This window comes from Mauremys reevesii, linkage group 24 (assembly GCF_016161935.1).
Source record: "Mauremys reevesii isolate NIE-2019 linkage group 24, ASM1616193v1, whole genome shotgun sequence".
Lineage (NCBI taxonomy): Eukaryota > Metazoa > Chordata > Testudines > Geoemydidae > Mauremys > Mauremys reevesii.
The window spans coordinates 4,077,479-4,105,295 of NC_052646.1; the positions used below are offsets into that span (position 1 = coordinate 4,077,479).

At 50.5% G+C, this 27,817-nt stretch overlaps 1 protein-coding gene across 13 annotated transcripts in view; it reads right to left on the bottom strand.

Moving 5' to 3' along the window:
• The window catches only part of HAPLN2 (hyaluronan and proteoglycan link protein 2), a 232,964-nt gene that overhangs the window by 86,354 nt on the left and 118,793 nt on the right, over positions 1–27,817 (bottom strand). For 6 of the 13 annotated variants that reach the window (XM_039513223.1, XM_039513222.1, XM_039513214.1 and 3 more), the window contains one exon: positions 11,032–11,127. The exons of the other annotated variants lie outside the window; for them this stretch is intronic. The gene's annotated coding sequence lies outside the window, so the exon portion shown is untranslated. The remainder of the gene's footprint in view (positions 1–11,031; positions 11,128–27,817) is intronic. 13 annotated transcript variants of the gene reach the window in all.

Below are 27,817 nucleotides of genomic sequence, written 5' to 3' on the forward strand. Positions count from 1 at the left end.
GGTGGGATTTGTAAAAGGGTGGACTCTTCTGGTCATATATTCATTAAAAAAAACAAACCCCACAACTGTAACACCAAAAACAAACAAACAGAAAACAGTGAATGCTAAGCAAAGTTTTAAATGCCTATGTTTAAAAACCATCAACCCAAGATTTTAAAAACCATGGGCCAGATCTTCCACTGGTGTGAGGCTAGGATCTGTCTCGGTCTTGCTAAAATGCCTATATTCTAAAACAATTTTAATTCAGCAATGTTATAGAAACAGATTTCTAAAAATACATTTATTGGAATTGTTTAGGGCCTGGTATTTCAGTAAATAATTGTTTTAAACAGTCCAAATCCTTATTGTTTTTACTCTACTTAAAACCTCATCAGCATGCTTCAAGCAGAAACATGTCTTTTTGTTAAAGTGAGAGACAAGGTGGTAGAATTACATTTATGACGTGGTTGAAACGGAATCCCTGATTGACGTAACAAAATAACAAACAAGAGTTTATAACTCCTTAAACAGGAGTCTGTTATAAAAAAAAAACAAAGGGAATCTGAAATATTAACCCAAACTTTCCCTCTTGGTTTCATGGAGCTACATTGTATTGCAACGATCTTCCGGAAAGAGCAAACACTGCAGATTAAAAACACACACAGATTTGCAGAGTTATTTTGAGAGACTAAATTATCCTGGGAACGTTTGAAAATGAAACCAACTAGCTTGCGCGCACACACGAAGAAAGAAGTCTGTTTTAAAAACAAAAAAGGAGCTAAACTTAAAAATTTGCCACACCTTCAAGTTCCACCCAGATTGTTAGATATTTTCTTTTCGCTGTTTTGAACGTGGAACGCGGAAGGAAACATAGATCAGAGGATAGAGAAGCGTGCAAGAGAGAGTGAGAGTGTCTTAATTCACCAAGCGATTTCAAAGACCCAGCAAAAAATATCCAGTCACATTTTTATTTGTAGCTGCAGAGACTGAAATGCAACAGCATGTAAATTGCATTTCTGATCGGATCCAAATATTTTCGTTAGAATCATGCCAAGAAGGGGAGGAGGGGGGACTTTGGGGCAGTTTTTGATAAACATTTTTAAAAAACGTTCTGCCTTTGAAATTCTTTCCCGCTTGAACTGTTGATCAGAATGACTAGCACCGCTTCGTGTTTCTTCGTCACTGGTTGCTTGTTTTAAAGCAAGAGGGAAGAGGGATGGTAGAATTTAAAGCAACTCAGCGTCTGAAACGTTTAATAAAGACGATTTTCTCTTGTAACACGGAATGATGTTGGTAAACGAATATTTGCAGCAGTGGTGCCTGTTGCGAAATTACTTTCCATTTTACCTTTAGATCGGGATTGTATTTGTAAAATTATCCTGCAATATTCACCCTCTCCTCCACTTTTCCTAGTTTGCTAAAATCTAAATTCCAAATTTACCATAAAAAATTCCAAAGTTACCATAAAAAAGAGAGAGGGAGGGAGGGAGAGAGATGCCCGTTTTTTCCTCCTTTACACATTTCATTTTTGCGTGTTTGTTTTGGCTTGCTTTGTTGTAATCGGAGGTTAGTTTGATTCAACTGTGCATCAGTTGATTTAATTAAAAAAAGAGCTTGTTTTATAATCTGATTTGGGAAGGGAAAATCGTTGATGATTTTTTTCCCTGCTTGCTGTATGCGGTCATTATTCTTGCATTTCCTAATGAAACATAAGATTACAAATTAATTGAATTGTTTCCCCCCCCCCCATCTGGCATCTCTTCTAAAATTTTGGTAACCGGTAATAAATCGCGGTAGGACAAATATCCAGAACGTTTTCTCTTTTGCGCATCACATTCTGCAGACAGGGAAGAAATTCCCGCGAGTCAATTTCCCCACCGGAGCCGCTTCTCTCAAATTCGAGCTAGTCAATTTCCCTTTTCAAAATTCGAGCTAGTCAATTTCGCAACGGCATTTACCTTCCCAAACTATTCTACTTATAAATAAATGGAACAAAGCAACCAAACAGCAAAGCCCTTCCACAAGAGAGATCTGGCTGGGTAGATGACTTCGAATGATTCTTTTCTCACTTGAAAACATTTCTATTCTAGTTGATTAACTGGCTTCACCGAAGCGACTGCAAAAGGAAAAGATGGTTTCTACCAGCCGCCAGAAGTTTGGAAAGATGCGGACAGAAGAAATGTGAAATAGGATAGATGGATTTTTTTTAACCTGTAAAGAAATATTGCCATGTACTCAAAACTAATGAACACAGCTCTTTGCATGAAAAAGAAACGTGTCCTGGACAGATCTATGAAACACATGATCTTTCAGCTTTTATTCTAGGGAGGAGTTCTTTTTATGCAGTCTTCTCAATCAGTCCATCCATTGATTTTGTAGCCTCAAGGTATTATGACACATGTACATTTCAGACAATCTGGAGCTTTCTCCAAAATGGATACATTTTTAATACACAAATAGGACCTCCATTTGGTAAACTACAGGAGTACAGAAGGGCTGCAAATCCTGAAAAATAGTTAGCTGAATATAGCTGAATTATAGGGGATAAGGCAGCTTTCCATTTGATCCCCTGGTATTAATTTTACCATGAAATATTGTTTCTTTGTTTTCCTATTAAGCAAACTTCATACATTTGTAGCCACAGATGTTAAATATGCCATGTGCTTCTTTAAAGCATTTAATTTTAAAGAAAGTTCTGGTAGAAAGTACTATAACTGGATATTTAAAAATAGAACAGAGAATTTTTCATTTTCCTTTTGGCACATTCAATTGTCATTTGATCATTTTTTAGTATTATCAAGAAGGCTTAAGCTGACAAATGAAGCATTTTGTTTTAAGATATATGATTTAAATAATCATTTATATTATATATATATATATATTATATTTTAATATAAATGGCTACTTAAATCATATATATGATAAGGAGCTAATACTGGAGTTAATATGATTGTCTGTTTCACACACACACACACACACACACTATATATATATATATATATCCCTCTAACTTTCATACATATGCCAGATCCTTAGCTGGTGTAAATTGGTATAGTTCAAATTGAGAATCAGCCCTATAGTATTTTGTTCCAGAAAGACTTGCTGTCAAGCACAAGCCTCAATCCTTCAAACAGTCAAGCACCTGCACACTTCACTCACTTGAACAGTCTCACTGAAGTGGCTGGGACTACCCACAGGAGTCCAGTGCCACATGCGTTTGGAGGATCGGCGTGGCCTAATAAACAGAGCACTGGATGGAGACTCAGGAGGCCTGGCTTCTGTTTGCACTGCCACTGGCCTGCTCGGTGACCTTGGGCACCCGCTCTGTGCCTCGGTTTCCCCATCTGTAAAATGTGACCAATGATATTGACCTCCAATGTGAAGTGCTTTGAGATTTACTGGTAAGAACTAGGGATGAATAAAAGGATTACCTTTGTCCATACCAGTGAAGGAACTAGCTCATGTATATCTAAACAGGCAACTAGATTAACAACATACAAGGCCTGGGGGTTCAGAGGGAGATGATGGTGGTCCCAGAGCCTCTCAATTAGTGTAAAACTGGTGTAAATTACACCACGAGTCCCCTTTACAATGCCAGAGTGAGGTAAAGGGGCCTTGGTGTCAATGAGAATGAGGCATTATATTTCTTTCAATTATTTACAATATTAGGTGCCTATGAATAGGACCCCTCAATATACACTGCCATTCACAACATCAAGAACAATCAGCAGATATATTCACAACGACCAGGCCTGAATTGGAATTGGTTTGCTTGTAAAATGCCGAAGATGCTTGGATAAAGATATATAAAATTCAATGTATTGCTGTTAAGTGTGAATGTGTAGATCTTGTATTAATATTTAACAATACAGTTGTGCTTATATATTAACGGTAATAAGACATTAACACTTAACTCCAGCAATAAAAATCCAAATTTGTATCTAATTATTATCATCATTATCCCCTAGATTCAGCAACATTTAGATCAGAATCCAGATTCTGATCCCAAATACACAGGTTTTTCAGAGCTGGGGGGTTTTATTGGCCCACCCAGGAGAAGCCGGCTGTCAAATCTGGGTCCTGATCCAGGTTCAGAGTCTGGACCCCGGGAATCCAAAGGTGAGTGAGTTTTGATTGAGACTCATCTCTTGTATCAAACCTACATTGTAAACACTTCGTAGCTGGTGACATTACAGGGCCCTTTGCACGGAAAACCCCTCACTCAGGAATTTGGGTAACTGAAGAAAGAAAAGAGAAGAGGCCCTCCCAGCTCCTCATCACCCCAGCTCTTCCCCCAGTCTAACTAACCGGACATTAAGCCCCCTTTGCACCAGGCTGACTGGGAACGTATCCACTGACCTCTCTGGCAGCACATCGCGGCCTCGGTGCAAATGAGACTCGAGCGCTTACACTGTTTGTACTGTCGCGGGTGCAGTTTTAAACCAGCCGGCCTTAAAGTGGAGCTAAATTACAATTAAGACCCGTTTACACTGACAGGACAGTCTAAAGGGGCCTTAGTCTAAATCAAGGCAGATCCAGACTGAGGGAGAGATTTATACAGGGATGAGTTTGGGCCTTAGGATTTGCTGAGGTTTGCAGGCCTGATTATCATTTACACTCAGGCCTGGTCTACAGATACACATTTTGCTGGCATAACTATATTGGTAAGGGTTGTGATTTCCCCTCCCCCTCCTCCCCACATCCCAAGTGAGATAGCTGTGCTGGCAAAAACCCTAGTGTAGACACGGTTACACCACCACCACCACCGTTACTTGTGCCAGTATAGCTGACTCCATTTGGGGAACTGGATTAAGCTAAATGACCCTTTGGCCAGTATAAACTGTATCTCCACTGGTGGGGTGGTGGTGGTTGGGTGGGGGGTTTGCTGGTATAGTTCTCCTGGAGCGTCTACACTGGCAAACCCTTTCAAGTGTAGAAACGACCTTAGATGCCTTTCTCTGGCATGGGTCCTTAGTATCAACGAGAACTGGGCCCTTGGGGTGAAAATCTGGCCCTGGTGACGTCAATGGGAGTTTTGCCATTGACATCAATGAAACCAGCGTTTTGGCCTTTGCATCTTAGAATCATTGGGTGAGAAGGGACCGCAAGGATCATCTAGTCCAACCCCTGGCCAAGATACAGGGTTCGTTGCATCTTAAGAGATGGTCATTTATTATTCTTCATAGTAGTAACCCAGGGCCCCATTGTGCCAGGGGCTGTACAAAGAGAACAAAAAGATCCCTGCTCCACAGAGCAGAATCAATGACGATTCAAGACAACGTCCGTCGTTACCTCTGGGACTCAAACGAAACAACCCACCAACGTATCATCGTTCTCTTAAAAAGCTTGGTGGCTAGCCCTCTTTGTGTGTGTGCCAGGCATCGGTTCTTCCTGCTCCTCCATTAGAATGGAAGAAAAAACCAAGATCTTTCCAAAGAGGATAAAGTCCGACATACGTATCCTTTAATTATATAGAAGCAACTGACGATAACATTGTCTGGGCTTTTCGTTTCTTCCCTTCCTTCCTAAGCCGGATAAAGGTTGAATAAAAGTTCTCTGAAGGGACTGCGCTTCAGCCTCACTACAGGCGGGCCTGATTCTTACGGCTTTGCAGAGGCAACGAGTGGCAGGAGAAGAATCAAGATGGGGCCCCCAATCTGGGTTGTTGTGTTCAGCAAACAAACAAAACAGGGCCCAGTTCCTGTGGACACCCCGCTCAGGCAGCAGGGCCGGCCTTAACGAAATGGCCCCCTGGGCGAGCTTGTATTTTAGGGGCCTTTCTTTGAGCTTGAGAACAGCGGCACAGGGCGCGAGGACCAGCCCCTGCACAGAGAGGAGTTTCTGAGCTTCCCCCCACCATACGCCCCCTGACCACTTAGCCGGAGGAGAACGGGTTGGTGGGGGGATGACTCAAGGACCGGCCTGCTTGCTCTGCAGGGGCGAGCCTTCCCGCCTGTGCCTCCCCACCAGGCTGGCAGCTCCGGCATCATCACCTACCCCATCCCCGCCCTCTCCAGCAGCCCAGACCCACCAGCTTGCGGCACTCAGATGGGGCCCACCTGATCAGGGGCCCACTTTAAGGCCAGCCCTGTCTAGCAGCACAAAGAGATCTGAAAGTAGGTGTAATTGTAATTTATACCTAAATCAACCCACAAGAGACACACCGGCTGCTGGTGTAAATCACTGGCTTCACTGGGCCTGATCCTCACCGGTTGAAAGTTGTCCTAGCTCCACTGAAGTTAACGGAGGTTGGACAAAATAGACCAGCTGAGGATCTGCCCAGGGTGTCACTGAGCCTCCAATTTCACTGCGATCTGGATCACGTCATTCCTCTCTACTCCTGCACTACACGTGCTCTTAACAACAAAAAACAACCCTCGGATTCCGGCAGTGGTTATGGGATTTAACACACAAGGGTTTCTAAGACCACTAATCCTATTATAGTTCTACAGGCATACAGGGTAATAGCCACTGGACTTCCAGCACGAGGGGTGCGGCTTGGGGGGCAGGGGAGAGTCCTCATAAGAGCAATGATCCCAAATGCCTGGAAAAATGATGTATGAATGTGTATTGAGCTCACTGGAGCTACTCCTGTTTACATCAGCTGAAGAACGGGCGCATGGACCAGATTCTCACGGACACTGCTCTGGTGGGGCAGAGGGGACTACGTGTGGGTGGAAATTGCCATTACACAGAAACAAGGTGCAACTGTTGCAGGGGGTGGGGGAGGGCACAATTTAAAGGTTCTGGTGGTATGCACCAGCCACCAGGGTTCAGGGCAGGGTATATCCAAACCCTGGAAGAAACTGGGGAGGGCACATCCCCCCGCCCCATGTACCACCTCTGCAATTGCATCATTAGATACTCAGCTACAACAGTCATGAGAGTGATATAAAAACTTACATAGCATAGAACAGACTCCCAGCACAGCATAAAGCTCCCTAGCACTCCTGGTTCCAGCACCTATGTCTGTTTGAGGAAATGCACTACAAATAGCAGTCTGGCCCAAGCAGAATCCCACCCGACCCCCTGGGTACGGACCGGAGTGGCTGGCCCGAGCTGCCACCCCTGCCATGCGACAGGTTTTGGGGTGCTCTCTCGAGAAGAGCCAGCACGGGTCTAGCTGCACTGGGACGCATCCTCCCAGCTGCTGCGGAGACCCTACGAGTGCACCTCACACCCGTGGCAGCCAGTCTCTGGGTGCGCTCACCCAGAGTCACACAGGTAGGCTGTAGCAGAGCAGGGAACTGAGCCAAATCTCCCCAAATCCCTGGCTGACAACTTAACCGTGGGAACCGTCCTCCCAATGAAAGCACAAGGTCTCTAGATTCCAGTAATGCTCCTTCTTGGGCTTGATTCTCTTTTACACTGCAGGCCCCTTTATGCTGCCCAAGTGGTATATACAAGGGCTTATCGCCAATGGAGAATCAGGCCTCTTGTTTCTAGTCAGTTTCAATATTTCCCCTGCCTGGAGTCAGTTTCCCCGGTGTGTGTGGATCTTCCATAGCACAACCAGGGAGACAAATTGAAATACAAAAATGCAATTGCAAAAAGACAACAAAAATTGGCCAGGAGGCTCAGACATAGGTGAAAGACCCCAAATTACTTTTAAACTCCTTTTCTTTTCTAAAAATCGACTAGATTTCAAGTTGGCAGCATCCCTTAAAGCATGCGGCATAAAGAGGAACGGTCAGTGGGTATCAACATTTTTATTTGTTTATTGATTTATTTTTGGGCTGGCTGCTGTATTTTAATTAATCTGTGTTTAAGTAAGATTGGTGTGATTAACAAGGAACAAAGAACACACACACACACACACACACACACACACAAGCTTTCAGTGAGAGAAAGATCAGGGCAGGGACGGGTGGGGAAGAGATATGTCTGCAGAAATTAACTAAAAAGCAACAAAAATCTGTTTATAACAGATATATCACCCACGCCAATCTCTGCAGTAACAGAAAAGATGGCAGACTCCTCAGGCTGAAATGGATAAAACCCGAGTTGTCATTTGAGATTCTATATAGGGGTTTATTTGATTCTATTTGAATAGGAGCCAGATTTCCCCCCCCCATACACACACACCACCCCACATTTCCCTTTGAAAAAAAAGATTAGTTTGTGTGTTCCCTTCTCTCCTTTTACTGCTGTTTACATGCCGGCAATTAAAGACCAAGGACCAGGTTCCACCCAGCAACTTGTGCAATCATTTACACCAGTGCAATATGAAGGTAAAATAATCCCAAATCTGTATAGTTGCACCCAAGTTGCATTTACATTAAGACCCCTTCAAAGTGCTCTGCCAGTGTAAAGGGGCCTTAAAGTGGATGTGAATTACAGTAACACTCACTATGGTACCTCTTCACACTGCCAGAGTGGTGTAGAGGCTTCTGGGTGACCTTGGGCATGTCACTTCCCCTCCCCATGCCTCAGTTTTCCCCATCTGTAAAATGGGAATGGTGCTACTCACCTTCTTTCTAAAGCACTTTGAGATCTACTGCTGAACAGTGCTATAAGAGCTAGATATATTATTAATTATTATTATTATTAAGCATCTTCATTGTAAATGAGAACCAAGTCTATTGACCTCAACAGCAGAACTCCCACTAAGCTCAGAGCATGACTGGTCTAAAGGGGTTTTCACCTTTAATTTATAAGGTGATGCTTAAGGCAACGAAGGGAGAGGTATCTGTGTGTCTGTTGTGCATGGATTTTATATTTAAGCTTCCTGTACTTGAGGATACACAATGGCCTTTTCAGCTCTAGTTGGGTGGAGGCCCTAATCTTTATGCCCTAACCTTTATGGTCATTGATAGCCAATACAGTAAATCAGAAATGGATACAGTATATTCACAGCTGGATTTTGACATGTTTTTGATTAATCAAAAGTTGTGCTGGTCTGATACAGAATATATATGTGTGTTTCTTAAAAAAAAGAAACCATGCGTTGTTGAAGAGGGTTTGTTCTCAGTTGGTTACAATATTTCCCTCACTTTGGGGCATGCTTTAGATTCAGGATACATTTATAAACAGTATATACAGAGTTAGTAAAGGACAGATGACTGTCATAGGCATACTACAGACATGAGCAGTATGTGCTATTGACAGTTCTAAGCAAATCAGCAGAAGGCATCACAGATCATTATGAGCCATGATTACAAGCAGAGGTGATTTGATGAACACTGTGCCAGTTGATTTAGCCACTATTGAAAGCTTTGCTCATCCTTTATGAGCCTACCTATTTTGTAAATTCTCTTTAATATAAAGTACAATTTTAAAAAAAAAAGTTTGCCTCACCAATGAAATGGAAAAATGGTTTGCTGAGCTTTACTTTGGGGTGCACAGGAAAAAAGCAGACTACTTTCTGATTAGGTACTGGATAAACAGCTAGATAGAACTGATCAAACACGTGCATCAAAACTTTTTCTCCCTACACCAAATGGCTTTGACGAAATGGAAATTCTCATGGAAAAAACAAAAACATGGTATTTGCTGGAAAAGTGAAAAATGTCAGTGTTAAAGGGAAAACAATTTTAAAAAAACCTGTCAACTGAAAATCGTGTGTTTTTTGGAAGGAAACCCCCAAAAATTTTACAAAAATTATTTTGATGGAAATATTTTTTGACAAAATTCCCCCAGGAAAACGAAAGGCATTTTCCAACTAGCTCAGACAGACAGATATTCTAAGAACAGAACAAAACAAAACAGAATATGTTTTCCCATAGCTGTCATCACAAAATGCTACTTCTGTTAGATGCAATTCATCCACCATAATACATCAGCCCAGAACAGGTCTGCTTTGCTTACACTGATCAGTTCATAATAGAACAAAATAAAATATTAGACAGACAAATGTTTAAAACGTTCTGATCCTCATCTGGTGCAAATCCACCTAACCACCAGAATCAGTGAAGCTACCATCCCAGTTCACACCAGTTGAGGATCTCTCTCCAAGGGACGAAACTTGGTTTTAAATAGAATTCAGTAATAAATATAGATTCTGCTTCCTTTGCAACTCACGGCTCTTCTGTGATAGATGGATGTGGTCCATCAGCTCGGAGGATGAAATACACGAGATAAGGATCTGGCCCTTAACGGATTTGTACCTATAAATCCGCCACATTGCTCCAGACAGGTCAGGACAACAGACAATATTAAGGGCCCCAGTCTCAGTAGAGCACACAGCCAGAGCAGCATACAGAGACCCTAGGTCGAGATTCTCATTTGTAGCACAGCTCCTTTACACCATTCTGGCAGTGAAATGCACAGTGAACTGCAATATACGCCTGTTACAAAGCCCCTTTGCACTGCCAGAGCCTGTGTGAAGGACCCTGAATGTAAATGAAAATCCAACCCTAATATGTCGGTCTGATTCTCATCTCACCCTGGTGTAAATCAGGAATAATTCCCGTTCAAATCAATGGAATTAGTCAGGCCAAAGCAAGAAGAGGATCAGACCTATTTGTCCTGATTCTTATTCACACTAGGACTCCTTTCCAGTTCTTTAACAGTGCAACGGGCTCTTAAAGTGCGTGTAAACGTAATTTCAGTCAACTTCATGGCCCCGCTGGAGCAGTGTAAAGGGGCCTTGGCGGAAAAGAGAATCTGGCCCATTGCCATTTTGAGTCACATGGTGCGGGCATCCATTTTTCTAGCATTTTCCACAATCTGTCTCTCTCTCTCTCTTTCTTTCTCTCTCTCCTTTCTGTCGGTTCAGCCCCAGGGAAGCCAGGCTGCGAGTGCAGTTCTAAGGCTTCTGCCAGCAGAGGCTCTCACCGCCACTTTTTCTGCCAACTGCGCTGGCCTAAGACTCCTGTTTTTCCATGTTCCCAGCGTCTGAAATGCTGCTGGCCACCCTTGGCAAGGCTCCCCTGGGCAAGGGCCTGTTACACCACTTGGGACAGGGTGATATATGCTGCAGATAAAAAAAAAAATCAACACCCTGCGCCGCCACGTGTGCCGGGGAAGGAATCAAACATTCAGCGGCGACACTTCATGGAACAACGGACTTTTCCTTGCAGATCAATCGTCGTCTTTTGTAAGATTACTGACCTGGCTTGTGTACCCTGTTCACACGTCCTGGAGGACACGGCTCTGTTCTTTGCTTTCTTGCTAGAACAGAGAGTCTCTGCGTATGTCCACGCGGCACTGAAAAAAAAAAACGGAGCACCCAGGCTCAGGGCCCCGGGAGGCTGACTCAGGCTGGGGCTGTGGGGCTAAAAATATCTTAGACAATTCAGGTAGGAGCTGGAAAAGGGACATGCCACTGCTTCCGCGTCAGAGCCTCTCCCCACGCGCCAACCCCCTGCCCCAGCCCTGATCCCCCTCCCGCTCTCCAAACCCCTTGATCCCAGCCTGGAGCATCCTCCTGCACCCCAAACCTCTCATCCCCAGCCCCACCCCAGAGCCCACACCCCCAACTGGAGCCTTCACCCCCGCCCGCACCCCAACCCCAATTTTGTGAGCATTCATGGCCCACCATACAATTTCTATTCCCCGATGTGGCCCTCAGGCCAAAAAGTTTGCCCACCCCTGGTGTAGATGCAGCCTACGGTGACAGAAGGAGTTTTTCCCATTGCTGTAGGAACTCCAGCTCCCTGAGCAATGGTAGTTAGGTAGATGGAAGATTCTTCCATCAACCTAGCTGCGTTTACACTGCAGGCAGCACAGCCGCAAAGCCCAGGGCTGTGGATTTCTTCACGTTCCTGCTCGCCATGGCGATGTCAACCCCAAAATTGGGGTGTAAACCAGGCCTGAGTTTCCTTCACAGCCCCAGTTATGCTGTGCTGGCAAAGTAAAGGGGTCTTTAAGCAGGTGAAACTTATTTACAGCCACTTTATGCTGCCAGAACGGTGTAATGATTCTCCATCGCCGTGCACCTTGCATGGTCATTTACACCGTGACAACCGTACCACGTGAGTTTGACGCGCTACCAGTCCGATCCAGTGCAAATGACTGCACAAAAAACTCAGAATAAATGGAGATGATCACTTCATCTAATTAATTAAGGGCCAGATCCGCAGCAGGGTTATGTCTGGCTAAAACAACATGGAAATTTTCGTGCCATGTTAATGCATTTGTTTCAGAGGGTGGAGGGTCATTTAAAAAAGTTACACCACTGAGGATCTGAACCCATGAAACGCCCTTGATTTGCACTAGCAGAGAATTTGGCCCTCAGCCTTTTCGTTTATCCATCTACCAAAAATACTCAGTATCACAAAACAAAAAAACCCAAAAAACAAACAAAAAAAACCCCCACAGCCCACTAAAAACCAAACTGTTCTAACAAATGGCGTGAAGACCAGCAATCAGCGAGGAAGCAGAGACTTGGGGGAGGGAATTTTAAAGGCGGCCAAGAAAACCTCTGGGCTTACAGAAGGTGTAACCAGTGGTGAGCTGGAGCCGGTTCCCACCGGTTCGCGGAAACCGATTGATAATTTAGAAGCCCTTTTAGAACCGGTTGTCTTGCGATGGACGACCGGTTCGAAAAGGGCTTTTAAATTTAACAAAGCCCCAGCAGCTCTCTGCCCTTCCCCTGGTCCCAGCTCACCTCACTCCATCTCTGCCTCCTCCCCTGAACGCTCCCAAAGCTTCTCCTCCCCGTCCCTGGCTTCCCGCAAATCAGGTGTTTGCGCGGGAAGCCTGGGAGAGACGAGAAGGAAACAGCGGCTTCCCGCAGGTTTGCTAGGGAAGGAGGGCGGGGGTGAGAGGAGGGCTCCTGGCGCTGCACGGTTCCCGCCTGGCCCCCGACCCCATCCCCGGGCGGCGCAGCTCCGGCCCGGGCCCATCCAGCTGGGCGCCCCGACTCCGGCCCTGGCCGAGCGCGTATGGTCACAACCCCGGCTGAGCGGCCCACCCTGGCCCACATCTCCAGGCACAACGGAAAGGGACAGGGAACATGGAGGGGGTGTTGGATAGAGGGCAGAAAAGATAGGGGTGTGGATTAGTCTCAGAGTGGTCAGAGGGCAAGGAACAGGGGGATTGAATAGGGGCAAGGGTCCCGGGGGGCAGTCAGGAATGAGCAGGGGTTGGATGGGGCAGCAGGGAGGGAACAGGAAAGGGGGGGTGGATAGCGAAAGGGTCCGGGGGGGCTGTCAAGGAACGTGGGGCATTGGATGGGGCAGGAGTCCGGAGGGGGGGGCATGACCACCTCATGGGGTGATGTGAAGGGAACCGGTTGTTAATATTTTGGCAGCTCATGACTGCCCATAGGAACCCTAACCGGAGCTCCAAGTGCCCAACCAACAGGAATCCTAACCCTGGATCCAAGTGCCCAACCCATAGGAACCCAAACCCTGGCTCCAGGTGTGCAACCCATAGGAACCCGAACCATAGCTCCACATGGCCTACCCATAGGAACCCTAACCCTAGCTCCACGTGGCCTACCCACAGGAAGCCTAACCCTAGCTCCAGGTGGCCTACCCACAGGAACGCTAACCCTAGCTCCAAGTGGCCTACCCACAGGAACGCTAACCCTAGCTCCAAGTGGCCTACCCACAGGAACGCTAACCCTAGCTCCAGGTGGCCTACCCATAGAAACCCTAACCCTAGCTCCAGGTGGCCTACCCATAGGAACCCTAACCCTAGCTCCAGGTGGCCTACCCATAGGAACCCTAACCCTAGCTCCAAGTGCCCAACCCATAGGAACCCTAACCCTAGCTCCAAGTACCCTACCCATAGGAACCCTAACCCTAGCTCCAGGTGCGCAACCCATAGGAACCCTAACCCTAGCTCCAGGTGCCCAACCCATAGGAACCCTAACCCTAGCTCCAAGTGCCCAACCCATAGGAACCCTAACCCTAGCTCCACGTTCCCTACCCATAGGAACCCTAACCCTAGCTCCACGTTCCCTACCCATAGGAACCCTAACCCTAGCTCCAGGCGGGCAACCCATAGGAACCCTAACCCTAAGGTCCAGGTGGCCTACCCATAGAAACCCTAACCCTAGCTCCAGGTAGCCTACCCATACGAACCCTAACCCTAGCTCCAGGTGCGCAACCCATAGGAACCCTAACCCTAGCTCCAGGTGCCCAACCCATAGGAACCCTAACCCTAGCTCCAGGTGCCCAACCCATAGGAACCCTAACCCTAGCTCCAAGTACCCTACCCATAGGAACCCTAACCCTAGCTCCACGTTCCCTACCCATAGGAACCCTAACCCTAGCTCCAGGGGGCCTACCCATAGAAACCATAACCCTAGCTCCAAGTGCCCAACCCATAGGAACCCTAACCCTAGCTCCAAGTACCCTACCCATAGGAACCCCAGCCCTAGCTCCAAGTACACTACCCATAGGAACCCTAACCCTAGCTCCACGTTCCCTACCCATAGGAACCCTAACCCTAGTTCCAGGTGGCCTACCCATTGGAACCCTAACCCTAGCTCCAAGAACCCTACCCATAGGAACCCTAACCCTAGCTCCAGGTGCCCAACCCATAGGAACCCTAACCCTAGCTCCAAGTACCCTAACCATAGGAACCCTAACCCTAGCTCCAGGGGGCCTACCCATAGGAACCCTAACCCTAGCTCCAAGTGCCCAACCCATAGAAACCCTAACCCTAGCTCCAAGTACCCTACCCATAGGAACCCTAACCCTAGCTCCAAGTACCCTACCCATAGGAACCCTAACCGTAGCTCCACGTTCAGTACCCATAGGAACCCTAACCCTAGCTCCAGATAAACTACCCATAGGAACCCTAACCCTAGCTCCAGGTGCCCAACCCATAGGAACCCTAACCCTAGCTCCAAGTACCCTACCCATAGGAACCCTAACCCTAGCTCCAAGTACCCTACCCATAGGAACCCTAACCCTAGCTCCAGGTGGCCTACCCATAGGAACCCTAACCCTAGCTCCAGGTGGCCTACACATAGGAACCCTAACCCTAGCTCCAGCTGCGCAACCCATAGGAACCCTAACCCTAGCTCCAGGTGCGCAACCCATAGGAACCCTAACCCTAGATCCAGGTGCCCAACCCATAGGAACCCTAACCCTAGCTCCAAGTGCCCAACCCATAGGAACCCTAAACCTAGCTCCAAGGGGCCTGCCCATAGGAACCCTAACCCTAGCTCCAAGGGGCCTACCCATAGGAACCCTAACCCTAGCTCCAAGTGCCCAATCCATAGGAACCCTAACCCTAGCTCCAAGGACCCTACCCATAGGAACCCTAACCCTAGCTCTAAGTACCCTACCCATAGGAATCCTAACCCTAGCTCCACGTTCCCTACCCATAGGAACCCTAACCCTAGTTCCAGGTGGCCTACCCATTGGAACCCTAACCCTAGCTCCAGGTGGCCTACCCATAGGAACCCTAACTCTAGCTCCAGGTGCCCAACCCATAGGAACCCTAACCCTAGCTCCAGGTGCCCAACCCATAGGAACCCTAACCCTAGCTCCAGGGGGCCTACCCATAGGAACGCTAACCCTAGCTCCACGTTCCCTACCCATAGGAACCCTAACCCTAGCTCCAGGTGGCCTACACATAGGAACCATAACCCTAGCTCCAAGTACCCTAACCATAGGAACCCTAACCCTAGCTCCAGGGGGCCTACCCATAGGAACCCTAACCCTAGCTCCAGGTGCCCAGCCCATAGGAACCCAAACCCTAGCTCCATGTGCCCATACCATAGGAACCCTAACCCTAGCTCCATGGGGCCTTCCCATAGGAACCCTAACCCTAGCTCCATGTGGCCTACCCATAGGAACCCTAACCCTAGCTCCAAGTGCCCAACCCATAGGAACCCTAACCCTAGCTCCAGGTGCCCAACCCATAGGAACCCTAACCCTAGCTCCACGTTCCCTACCCATAGGAACCCTAACCCTAGTTCCAGGTGGCCTACCCATTGGAACCCTAACCCTAGCTCCAGGTGGCCTACCCATAGGAACCCTAACCCTAGCTCCAGGTGGCCTACCCATAGGAACCCTAACCCTAAGGTCCAGGTGGCCTACCCATAGAAACCCTAACCCTAGCTCCAGGTAGCCTACCCATAGGAACCCTAACCCTAGCTCCAGGTGGCCTACCCATAGGAACCCTAACCCTAGCTCCAGGTGGCCTACCCATAGGATCCCTAACCCTAGCTCCAAGTGGCCTACACATAGGAACCCTAACCCTAGCTCCAGGTGCGCAACCCATAGGAACCCTAACCCTAGCTCCAGGTGAGCAACACATAAGAACCCTAACCCTAGCTACAGGTGCCCAACCCATAGGAACCCTAACCCTAGCTCCAAGTACCCTACCCATAGGAACCCTAACCATAGCTCCACGTTCCCTACCCATAGGAACCCTAACCCTAGCTCCAGGGGGCCTACCCATAGGAACCCTAACCCTAGATCCAAGTGCCCAACCCATAGAAACCCTAACCCTAGCTCCAAGTACCCTACCCATAGGAACCCTAACCCTAGCTCCAAGTACCCTGCCCATAGGAACCCTAACCGTAGGGCCACATTCAGTACCCATAGGAACCCTAACCCTAGCTCCAGGTGGCCTACCCATAGGAACCCTAACCCTAGCTCCAAGTACCCTACCCATAGGAAACCTAACCCTAGCTCCAAGTACCCTACCCATAGGAACCCTAACCCTAGCTCCAAGTACCCTACCCATAGGAACCCTAACCCTAGCTCCAGGTGGCCTACCCATAGGAACCCTAACCCTAGCTCCAGGTGGCCTAACCATAGGATCGCTAACCCTAGCTCCAAGTGGCCTACACATAGGAACCATAACCCTAGCTCCAGGTACGCAACCCATAGGAACCCTAACCCTAGCTCCAGGTGCGCAACCCATAGGAACCCTAACCCTAGCTCCAGGTGCCCAACCCATAGGAACCCTAACCCTAGCTCCAAGTGCCCAACCCATAGGAACCCTAACCCTAGCTCCAAGGGGCCTAACCATAGGAACCCTAACCCTAGCTCCAAGGGGCCTACCCATAGGAACCCTAACCCTAGCTCCAAGTGCCCAATCCATAGGAACCCTAACCCTAGCTCCAAGGACCCTACCCATAGGAACCCTAACCCTAGCTCCAAGTACCCTACCCATAGGAACCCTAACCCTAGTTCCAGGTGGCCTACCCATTGGAACCCTAACCCTTGCTCCAGGTGGCCTACCCATAGGAACCCTAACCCTAGCTCCAGGTGCCCAACCCATAGGAACCCTAACCCTAGCTCCAGGTGCCCAACCCATAGGAACCCTAACCCTAGCTCCAAGTACCCTAACCATAGGAACCCTAACCCTAGCTCCAGGGGGCCTACCCATAGGAACCCTAACCCTAGCTCCACGTTCCCTACCCATGGGAACCCTAACCCTAGTTCCAGGTGGCCTACCCATTGGAACCCTAACCCTAGCTCCAGGTGGCCTACCCATAGGAACCCTAACCCTAGCTCCAGGTGCCCAACCCATAGGAACCCTAAGCCAAGCTCCAAGTACCCTAACCATAGGAACCCTAACCCTAGCTCCAGGGGGCCTACCCATAGGAACCCCAACCCTAGCTCCACGTTCCCTACCCATAGGAACCCTAACCCTAGTTCCAGGTGTCCTACCCATTGGAACCCTAACCCTAGCTCCAGGTGGCCTACCCATAGGAACCCTAACCCTAGCTCCAGGTGCCCAACACATAGGAACCCTAACCCTAGCTCCAGGTGCCCAACCCATAGGAACCCTAACCCTAGCTCCACGTTCCCTACCCATAGGAACCCTAACCCTAGCTCCAGGGGGCCTACCCATAGGAACCCTAACCCTAGCTCCAAGTGCCCAACCCATAGGAACCCTAACCCTAGCTCCAAGTACCCTACCCATAGGAACCCTAACCCTAGCTCCAAGTACACTACCCATAGGAACGCTAACCCTAGCTCCAAGTTCCCTACCCATAGGAACCCTAACCCTAGTTCCAGGTGGCCTACCCATTGGAACCCTAACCCTGGATCCAAGAACACTACCCATAGGAACCCTAACCCTAGCTCCAGGTTCCCAACCCATAGGAACTCTAACCCTAGCTCCAGGTGCCCAACCCTTAGGAACCCTAACCCTAGCTCCAAGTACCCTAACCATAGGAACCCTAACCCTAGCTCCAGGTGGCCTACACATAGGAACCCTAACCCTAGCTCCAGGTGCCCAACCCATAGGAACCCTAACCCTAGCTCCAGGTGCCCAACCCATAGAAACCCTAACCCTAGCTCCAAGTACCCTACCCATAGGAACCCTAACCCTAGCTCCAAGTACCCTACCCATAGGAACCCTAACCGTAGCTCCACGTTCAGTACCCATAGGAACCCTAACCCTAGCTCCAGATAGTCTACCCATAGGAACCCTAACCCTAGCTCCAGGTGCCCAACCCATAGGAACCCTAACCCTAGCTCCAAGTACCCTACCCATAGGAACCCTAACCCTAGCTCCAAGTACCCTACCCAAAGGAACCCTAACCCTAGCTCCAGGTGGCCTACCCATAGGAACCCTAACCCTAGCTCCAGGTGGCCTACACATAGGAACCCTAACCCTAGCTCCAGGTGCGCAACCCATAGGAACCCTAACCCTAGCTCCAGGTGCGCAACCCATAGGAACCCTAACCCTAGCTCCAGGTGCCCAACCCATAGGAACCCTAACCCTAGCTCCAAGTGCCCAACCCATAGGAACCCTAACCCTAGCTCCAAGGGGCCTGCCCATAGGAACCCTAACCCTAGCTCCAAGGGGCCTACCCATAGGAACCCTAACCCTAGCTCCAAGTGCCCAATCCATAGGAACCCTAACCCTAGCTCCAAGGACCCTACCCATAGGAACCCTAACCCTAGCTCTAAGTACCCTACCCATAGGAATCCTAACCCTAGCTCCACGTTCCCTACCCATAGGAACCCTAACCCTAGTTCCAGGTGGCCTACCCATTGGAACCCTAACCCTAGCTCCAGGTGCCCAACCCATAGGAACCCTAACCCTAGCTCCAGGTGCCCAACCCATAGGAACCCTAACCCTAGCTCCAGAGGGCCTACCCATAGGAACCCTAACCCTAGCTCCACGTTCCCTACCCATCGGAACCCTAACCCTAGCTCTAGGTGGCCTACACATAGGAACCCTAACCCTAGCTCCAGGTGCGCAACCCATAGGAACCCTAACCCTAGCTCCAGGTGCGCAACCCATAGGAACCCTAACCCTAGCTCCAAGTGCCCAGCCCATAGGAACCCGAACCCTAGCTCCAAGTGCCCAGCCCATAGGAACCCTAACCCTAGCTCCAAGGGGCCTGCCCATAGGAACCCTAACCCTAGCTCCAAGGGGCCTACCCATAGGAACCCTAACCCTAGCTCCAAGTGCCCAATCCATAGGAACCCTAACCCTAGCTCCAAGGACCCTACCCATAGGAACCCTAACCCTAGCTCTAAGTACCCTACCCATAGGAACCCTAACCCTAGCTCCACGGTCCCTACCGATAGGAACCCTAACCCTAGTTCCAGGTGGCCTACCCATTGGAACCTAACCTAGCTCCAGGTGGCCTACCCATAGGAACCTAACCCTAGCTCCAGGTTCCCAACCCATAGGAACCTAACCCTAGCTCCAGGTGCCCAACCCATAGGAACCTAACCCTAGCTCCAAGTACCTAACCATAGGAACCTAACCCTAGCTCCAGGGGGCCTACCCATAGGAACCCTAACCCTAGCTCCACGTTCCCTACCCATAGGAACCCTAACCCTAGTTCCAGGTGGCCTACCCATTGGAACCCTAACCCTAGCTCCAGGTGGCCTACCCATAGGAACCCTAACCCTAGCTCCAGGTGGCCTACCCATAGGAACCCTAACCCTAAGGTCCAGGTGGCCTACCCATAGAAACCCTAACCCTAGCTCCAGCTAGCCTACCCATAGGAACCCTAACCCTAGCTCCAGGTGGCCTACCCATAGGAACCCTAACCCTAGCTCCAGGTGGCCTACCCATAGGAACCCTAACCCTAGCTCCAAGTGCCCAACCCATAGGAACCCTAACCCTAGCTCCAGGTACGCAACCCATAGGAACCCTAAACCTAGCTCCAGGTGCGCAACCCATAGGAACCCTAACCCTAGCTCCAGGTGCCCAACCCATAGGAACCCTAACCCTAGCTCCAAGTGCCCAACCCATAGGAACCTAACCCTAGCTCCAAGGGCCTAACCATAGGAACCCTAACCCTAGCTCCATGGGGCCTACCCATAGGAACCCTAACCCTAGCTCCAAGTGCCCAATCCATAGGAACCTAACCCTAGCTCCAGGACCCTACCCATAGGAACCCTAACCCTAGCTCCAAGTACCCTACCCATAGGAACCTAACCCTAGTTCCAGGTGGCCTACCCATTGGAACCTAACCCTAGCTCCAGGTGGCCTACCCATAGGAACCTAACCCTAGCTCCAGGTGCCCAACCCATAGGAACCCTAACCCTAGCTCCAGGTGCCCAACCCAGGAACCTAACCCTAGCTCCAAGTACCTAACCATAGGAACCTAACCCTAGCTCCAAGGACCCTACCCATAGGAACCCTAACCCTAGCTCCACGTTCCCTACCCATGGGAACCCTAACCCTAGTTCCAGGTGGCCTACCCATTGGAACCCTAACCCTAGCTCCAGGTGCCCAACCCATAGGAACCCTAAGCCAAGCTCCAAGTACCCTAACCATAGGAACCCTAACCCTAGCTCCAGGGGGCCTACCCATAGGAACCCCAACCCTAGCTCCACGTTCCCTACCCATAGGAACCCTAACCCTAGTTCCAGGTGGCCTACCCATTGGAACCCTAACCCTAGCTCCAGGTGGCCTACCCATAGGAACCCTAACCCTAGCTCCAGGTGCCCAACCCATAGGAACCCTAACCCTAGCTCCAGGTGCCCAACCCATAGGAACCCTAACCCTAGCTCCACGTTCCCTACCCATAGGAACCCTAACCCTAGCTCCAGGGGGCCTACCCATAGGAACCCTAACCCTAGCTCCAAGTGCCCAACCCATAGGAACCCTAACCCTAGCTCCAAGTACCCTACCCATAGGAACCCTAACCCTAGCTCCAAGTACACTACCCATAGGAACGCTAACCCTAGCTCCAAGTTCCCTACCCATAGGAACCCTAACCCTAGTTCCAGGTGGCCTACCCATTGGAACCCTAACCCTAGCTCCAAGAACCCTACCCATAGGAACCCTAACCCTAGCTCCAGGTTCCCAACCCATAGGAACCCTAACCCTAGCTCCAGGTGCCCAACCCATAGGAACCCTAACCCTAGCTCCAAGTACCCTAACCATAGGAACCCTAACCCTAGCTCCAGGGGGCCTACCCATAGGAACCCTAACCCTAGCTCCAAGTGCCCAACCCATAGAAACCCTAACCCTAGCTCCAAGTACCCTACCCATAGGAACCCTAACCCTAGCTCCAAGTACCCTACCCATAGGAAGCCTAACCGTAGCTCCACTTTCAGTACCCATAGGAACCCTAACCCTAGCTCCAGGTGGCCTACCCATAGGAACCCTAACCCTAGCTCCAGGTGCCTAAACCATAGGAACCCTAACCCTAGCTCCAAGTACCCTATCCATAGGAACCCTAACCCTAGCTCCAAGTACCCTACCCATAGGAACCCTAACCCTAGCTCCAAGTACCCTACCCATAGGAACCGTAACCATAGCTCCACGTTCAGTACCCATAGGAACCCTAACCCTAGCTCCAGGTGGCCTACCCATAGGAACCCTAACCCTAGCTCCAGGTGCCCAACCCATAGGAACCCTAACCCTAGCTCCAAGTACCCTACCCATAGGAACCCTAACCCTAGCTCCAAGTACCCTACCCATAGGAAGCCTAACCCTAGCTCCAGGTGGCCTACCCATAGGAACCCTAACCATAGCTCGAGGTGGCCTACCCATAGGATCGCTAACCCTAGCTCCAGGTGCGCAACCCATAGGAACCCTAACCCTAGCTCCAGGTGCGCAACCCATAGGAACCCTAACCCTAGCTCCAGGTGCGCAACCCATAGGAACCCTAACCCTAGCTCCAGGTGCCCAACCCATAGGAACCCTAACCCTAGCTCAAAGGGGCCTACCAATAGGAACCCTAACCCTAGCTCCAGGTGCCAAACCCATAGGAACCCTAACCCTAGCTCCAAGTGCCCAATCCATAGGAAACCTAACACTAGCTCCAAGGACCCTACCCATAGGAACCCTAACCCTAGCTCCAAGGACCCTACCCATAGGAACCCTAACCCTAGCTCCACGTTCCCTACCCATAGGAACCTAACCTAGTTCCAGGTGGCCTACCCATTGGAACCCTAACCTAGCTCCAGGTGGCCTACACATAGGAAGCCTAACCCTAGCTCCAGGTGCCCAACCCATAGGAACCCTAACCCTAGCTCCAGGTGCCCAACCCATAGGAACCCTAACCCTAGCTCCAAGTACCCTAACCATAGGAACCCTAACCCTAGCTCCAGGGGGCCTACCCATAGGAACCCTAACCCTAGCTCCACGTTCCCTACCCATAGGAACCCTAACCCTAGTTCCAGGTGGCCTACCCATTGGAACCCTAACCCTAGCTCCAGGTGGCCTACCCATAGGAACCCTAACCCTAGCTCCAGGTGCCCAACCCATAGGAACCCTAACCCTAGCTCCAGGTGCCCAACCCATAGGAACCCTAACCCTAGCTCCACGTTCCCTACCCATGGGAACCCTAACCCTAGCTCCAGGCGGGCAACCCATAGGAACCCTAACCCTAAGGTCCAGGTGGCCTACCCATAGAAACCCTAACCCTAGCTCCACGTTCCCTACCCATAGGAACCCTAACCCTAGTTCCAGGTGGCCTACCCATAGGTACCCTAACCCTAGCTCCAGGTACCCAACCCATAGGAACCCTAACCCTAGCTCCAGGTGCCCAACCCATAGGAACCCTAACCCTAGCTCCACGTTCCCTACCGATAGGAACCCTAACCCTAGCTCCAGGGGGCCTACCCATAGAAACCCTAACCCTAGCTCCAAGTACCCTACCCATAGGAACCCTAATCCTAGCTCCAAGTACACTACCCATAGGAACGCTAACCCTAGCTCCACGTTCCCTACCCATAGGAACCCTAACCCTAGTTCCGGGTGGCCTACCCATTGGAACCCTAACCCTAGCTCCAAGAACCCTACCCATAGGAACCCTAACCCTAGCTCCAGGTGGCCTACCCATAGGATCCCTAACCCTAGCTCCAAGTGGCCTACACATAGGAAACCTAACCCTAGCTCCAGGTGCGCAACCCGTAGGAACCCTCACCCTAGCTCCAGGTGAGCAACACATAAGAACCATGACCCTAGCTCCAGGTGCCCAACCCATAGGAACCCTAACCCTAGCTCCAAGTACCCTACCCATAGGAACCCTAACCCTAGCTCCACGTTCCCTACCCATAGAAACCCTAACCCTATTTCCAAGTGCCCAACCCATAGGAACCCTAACCCTAGCTCCAAGTACCCTACCCATAGGAACCCTAACCCTAGCTCCAAGTACACTACCCATAGGAACCTAACCCTAGCTCCACGTTCCCTACCCATAGGAACCTAACCCTAGTTCCAGGTGGCCTACCCATTGGAACCCTAACCTAGCTCCAGAACCCTACCCATAGGAACCCTAACCCTAGCTCCAGGGCCCAACCCATAGGAACCTAACCCTAGCTCCAGGTGCCCAACCCATAGGAACCTAACCCTAGCTCCAAGTACCTAACCATAGGAACCTAACCCTAGCTCCAGGGGCCTACCCATAGGAACCCTAACCCTAGCTCCCAGTACCCTACCCATAGACACCATAACCGTAGCTCCATGTTCAGTACCCATAGGAACCCTAACCCTAGCTCCAGGTGGCCTACCCATAGGAATCCTAACCCTAGCTCCAGGTGCCCAACCCATAGGAACCCTAACCCTAGCTCCAAATACACTACCCAGAGGAACGCCAACCCTAGCTCCAGGTGGCCTACCCATAGGAACCCTAACCCTAGCTCCAAGTGGCCTACAAATAGGAACCATAACCCTAGCTCCAGGTGCGCAACCCATAGGAACCCTAACCCTAGCTCCAGGTGCTCAACCCATAGGAACCCTAACCCTAGCTCCAGGTGCCCAACCCATAGGAACCCTAACCCTAGCTCCAAGTGCCCAACCCATAGGAACCCTAACCCTAGCTCCAAGGGGCCTACCCATAGGAACCCTAACCCTAGCTCCAAGGGGCCTACCCATAGGAACCCTAACCCTAGCTCCAAGGGGCCTACCCATAGGAACCCTAACCCTAGCTCCAAGTACCCTACCCATAGGAACCCTAACCCTAGCTCCACGTTCCCTACCCATAGGAACCCTAACCCTAGTTCCAGGTGGCCTACCCATTGGAACCCTAACCCTAGCTCCAGGTGGCCTACCCATAGGAACCCTAACCCTAGCTCCAGGTGCCCAACCCATAGGAACCCTAACCCTAGCTCCAAGTACCCTAACCATAGGAACCCTAACCCTAGCTCCAGGGGGCCTACCCATAGGAACCCTCACCCTAGCTCCACGTTCAGTACCCATAGGAACCCTAACCCTAGCTCCAGGTGGCCTACCCATAGGAATCCTAACCCTAGCTCCAGGTGCCCAACCCATAGGAACCCTAACCCTAGCTCCAAATACCCTACCCATAGGAACCCCAACCCTAGCTCCAGGTGGCCTACCCATAGGAACCCTAACCCTAGTTCCAAGTGGCCTACAAATAGGAACCATAACCCTAGCTCCAGGTGCGCAACCCAAAGAAACCCTAACCCTAGCTCCAGGTGCTCAACCCATAGGAACCCTAACCCTAGCTCCAGGTGCCCAACCCATAGGAACCATAACCCTAGCTCCAAGTGCCCAACCCATAGGAACCCTAACCCTAGCTCCAAGGGGCCTACCCATAGGAACCCTAACCCTAGCTCCAAGGACCCTACCCATAGGAACCCTAACCCTAGCTCCAAGGACCCTACCCATAGGAACCCTAACCCTAGCTCCAAGGACCCTACCCATAGGAACCCTAACCCTAGCTCCACGTTCCCTACCCATAGGAACTCTAACCCTAGTTCCAGGTGGCCTACCCATTGGAACCCTAACCCTAGCTCCAGGTGCCCAACCCTTAGGAACCCTAACCCTAGCTCCAAGTACCCTAACCATAGGAACCCTAACCCTAGCTCCAGGGGGCCTACCCATAGGAACCCTCACCCTAGCTCCAAGGGGCCTACCCATAGGAACCCTAACCCTAGCTCCAAGTACCCTACCCATAGGAACCCTAACCCTAGCTCCACGTTCCCTACCCATAGGAACCCTAACCCTAGTTCCAGGTGGCCTACCCATAGGAACCTAACCTAGCTCAGGTGGCCTACCCATAGGAACCCTAACCCTAGCTCCAGGTGCCCAACCCATAGGAACCTAACCCTAGCTCCAAGTACCTAACCATAGGAACCTAACCCTAGCTCCAGGGGCCTACCCATAGGAACCCTGACCCTAGCTCCACGTTCAGTACCCATAGGAACCCTAACCCTAGCTCCAGGTGGCCTACCCATAGGAATCCTAACCCTAGCTCCAGGTGCCCAACCCATAGGAACCATAACCCTAGCTCCAAGTACCCTAACCATAGGAACCCTAACCCTAGCTCCAGGGGGCCTACCCATAGAAACCCTAACCGTAGCTCCAAGTGGCCTACAAACAGGAACCATAACCCTAGCTCCAGGTGCGCAACCCATAGGAACCCTAACCCTAGCTCCAGGTGCTCAACCCATAGGAACCCTAACCCTAGATCCATGTGCCCAACCAATAGGAACCCTAACCCTAGCTCCAAGTGGCCAACCCATAGGAACCTAACCCTAGCTCCAGGGGCCTACCCATAGGAACCTAACCTAGCTCCAGGACCCTACCCATAGGAACCCTAACCCTAGCTCCAAGTACACTACCCATAGGAACCCTAACCCTAGCTCCACGTTCCCTACCCATAGGAACCCTAACCCTAGTTCCAGGTGGCCTACCCATTGGAACCCTAACCCTAGCTCCAGGTGGCCTACCCATAGGAACCCTAACCCTAGCTCCAGGTGCCCAACCCATAGGAACCCTAACCCTAGCTCCAAGTACCCTAACCATAGGAACCCAAACCCTAGCTCCAGGGGCCTACCCATAGAAACCTCACCCTAGCTCCACGTTCCCTACCCATAGGAACCTAAGCCTAGTTCCAGGTGGCCTACCCATTGGAACCCTAACCTAGCTCAGGTGGCCTACCCATAGGAACCCTAACCCTAGCTCCAGGTGCCCAACCCATAGGAACCCTAACCCTAGCTCCAGGTGCCCAACCCATAGGAACCCTAACCCTAGCTCCAAGTACCCTAACCATAGGAACCCTAACCCTAGCTCCATGGGGCCTACCCATAGGAACCGTAACCCTAGCTCCACGTACCCTTCCCATAGGAACCCTAACCCTAGCTCCAGGTGCGCAACCCATAGGAACCCTAACCCTAACTCCAGGTGCCCAACGCATAGGAACCCTAACCCCATCTCCACGTTCCCTACCCATAGGAAACCAAACCCTAAAGTCCAGGTGGCCTACGCATAGAAACCCTAACCCTAGCTCCAGGTAGCCTACCCATAGGAACCCTAACCCTAGCTCCAGGTGGCCTACTCATAGGAACCCTAACCCTAGCTCCAGGTGGCCTACCCATAGGATCCCTAACCCTAGCTCCAAGTGGCCTACACATAGGAACCCTAACCCTAGCTCCAGGTGCGCAACCCATAGGAACCCTAACCCTAGCTCCAGGTGAGCAACACATAAGAACCTTAACCCTAGCTCCAGGTGCCCAACCCATAGGAACCCTAACCCTAGCTCCAAGTACCCTACGCATAGGAACCGTAATGCTAGCTCCACGTTCCCTACCCATCGGAACCCTAACCCTAGCTCCAGGGGTCCTACCCATAGAAACCCTAACCCTAGCTCCAAGTGCCCAACCCATAGGAACCCTAACCCTAGCTCCAAGTACCCTACCCATAGGAACCCTAACCCTAGCTCCAAGTACACTACCCATAGGAACCCTAACCCTAGCTCCACGTTCCCTACCCATAGGAACCCTAACCCTAGTTCCAGGTGGCCTACCCATTGGAACCCTAACCCTAGCTCCAAGAACCCTACCCATAGGAACCCTAACCCTAGCTCCAGGTTCCCAACCCATAGGAACCCTAACCCTAGCTCCAAGTACACTACCCATAGGAACCCTAACCCTAGCTCCACGTTCCCTACCCATAGGAACCCTAACCCTAGTTCCAGGTGGCCTACCCATTGGAACCTAACCCTAGCTCCAGAACCCTACCCATAGGAACCTAACCCTAGCTCCAGGTGCCCAACCCATAGGAACCTAACCCTAGCTCCAAGTACCTAACCATAGGAACCCTAACCCTAGCTCCAAGTACCTAACCATAGGAACCTAACCCTAGCTCCAGGGGCCTACCCATAGGAACCTAACCCTAGTTCCAGGTGGCCTACCCATTGGAACCTAACCCTAGCTCCAGGTGGCCTACCCATAGGAACCTAACCTAGCTCCAGGTGCCCAACCCATAGAAACCTAACCCTAGCTCCAAGTACCTAACCATAGGAACCCTAACCCTAGCTCCAGGGGCCTACCCATAGGAACCCTAACCCTAGCTCCACGTTCCCTACCCATAGGAACCCTAACCCTAGTTCCAGGTGGCCTACCCATTGGAACCCTAACCCTAGCTCCAGGTGGCCTACCCATAGGAACCCTAACCCTAGCTCCAGGTGCCCAACCCATAGGAACCCTAACCCTAGCTCCACGTTCCCTACCCATGGGAACCCTAACCCTAGCTCCAGGCGGGCAACCCATAGGAACCCTAACCCTAAGGTCCAGGTGGCCTACCC